We start from the raw sequence: 1683 nt of genomic DNA, 5'->3' as shown, positions 1-1683 counted from the left end.
GTTTCTTTTTCTGTTCCCTGCCTGCACGTYATTCCTGAAGCAATACGTCTTCAGGCCGCTAAGTGTCTCATCTGTGCATTTTACGCAGCCCCAATTAACCAGGATTGCATCTGTTCTTCTTTCTCATTTCCCTCGCTCCTCCTTCACCTTCACAAAATCTGCTATTACTCGAGCTGAGCTGGGCGTTGCAGACCCTGGCCAATGGCAGGTAGTGTGCAGTGCTTGTTTGCATTTATTTCCTGCTTCGGTGTGTGAAGTGCCCTCTTTTTACAGGAACCCAGGCAGATCTAGAGGTGTGGAAGTCTCTCTGAAGAGCTGGAGAGCTGAAATGGAAACTAAATCATTCATCCAAGTAAGTAGAATGATAAAAAGGGGAGAGAGCAACTTTTCCCCCTTAAGAACAGAATAACARGTTATAATGTAGATCAGAAATGCTGCAGTCCTTTTTCATACCCAGAAATGCAAGCTTGCTATTTGGATCTACAATACTGAAATTGTTTCCAGTTTGTGAGTGCTTTTACCTTTATGTTTGGTGAGACTGGCAATTTACTCTTCATTGTGACAGTTTGTTTAATTCACATCAAAATATTTCCTGTAATTGCTGTGGCATTAGTTAGTTGCTAGGTAGGCTGCAGAAAATGTTTTAATTACATCATCAAACATTCATTAATCGTGTTTTCCTCCTGGAATTGTGTGGCATTTGGCTATCACCCAGYGCCTAAGGCACTTGAAAGTGTCTGGATGGGACCTGCGTGCGCAAGGTGTGCTTTGGGCATAACCCTCGCCGGGGAGAGATCCTGCCCAAAGTTCTTGGCTTCCTAAAAAGTTAGAGGATGGGGCTCTATGTCAAAGACCTTTAGYTTATGTGTAAGTTTGCATATGTTAGTGCTTGTTTATTTTTTGTGCCCCAGTAGCATCCTCACAGCTTGTTTAGTGTCTGCACTTAGACCACTGGGACCAGGTTAGAAAGCAGCACTGTAGGAGTGGGAGTAGTATATGGTGGAATTCCTCTGTTTCCTGGTCTGGAAGATGGCAATAAAGACACTGTTCTCCTTAGTAGAGTTTGAGATGAACTCAAAAAAAGGGCTAACTTACAACTGTAATTTCATCCCTCCAGGCAAGCCTTAGTTTCTCCCTGCAAGATATGCTACATCTGAAATGCAAGGTAGTAGCTCAGTTTGGAAATGGTGAGGTRAGGAGCTGGGGCTTGTGTTACACAAGGGATCGGACCAAAATCTGATTGGGTTGGTTCTGCATAGACTCAATAAGCAACAGCCCTGTGCCCTCGCTGCTCCTCCAGTACATCACATGGTCCCAGCATGCTTGGAAGGAAGATGGAAAGAGGAAGAGAACTGAAGCTCTTGCATTTCTGTATTTGCAGGTTTGGTCTCACAGAAAACTCTCACTATTTGTGCTTTGTGCTGGTTCTCTCAGGCTTGGCAAGATGCTCCTCATGTTTCTCAGTTAAGGGCTGGTGCATAAGGTGTCCTGGTTCCCTAGAGGTCAGGGCAGCAACAGCAGCTCACACCAGCTGAGACCTTGCTTCCTCTGGGTTTTGGCCTGCTAACGCTGAAGGATCAGTTTTACCACCTGGCAAAGTTAATCTCATGGCTCACTGCTCCCAAAAAGGCTCTCTCCCTGCTGCCAAGAGTCACCCCCAGTATTGGCCAGTGCCAGGGCTTT

General features: G+C 45.5%; 1 protein-coding gene across 1 annotated transcript in view; it reads left to right on the top strand.

Annotated features, from left to right (window-relative positions):
* Positions 1-262: 262 nt before the first annotated feature.
* The window catches only part of PLCXD1 (phosphatidylinositol specific phospholipase C X domain containing 1), a 19898-nt gene continuing 18477 nt past the window's right edge, over positions 263-1683 (top strand). The window contains exon 1 of the mRNA XM_085321619.1: positions 263-352. The gene's annotated coding sequence lies outside the window, so the exon portion shown is untranslated. The remainder of the gene's footprint in view (positions 353-1683) is intronic.

Source organism: Rhea americana, unplaced genomic scaffold (assembly GCF_003343005.1).
Source record: "Rhea americana isolate MKP2758 unplaced genomic scaffold, rheAme1 scaffold_7, whole genome shotgun sequence".
NCBI lineage: Eukaryota > Metazoa > Chordata > Aves > Rheiformes > Rheidae > Rhea > Rhea americana.
This window is presented reverse-complemented; position numbering and strand designations above follow the sequence as displayed.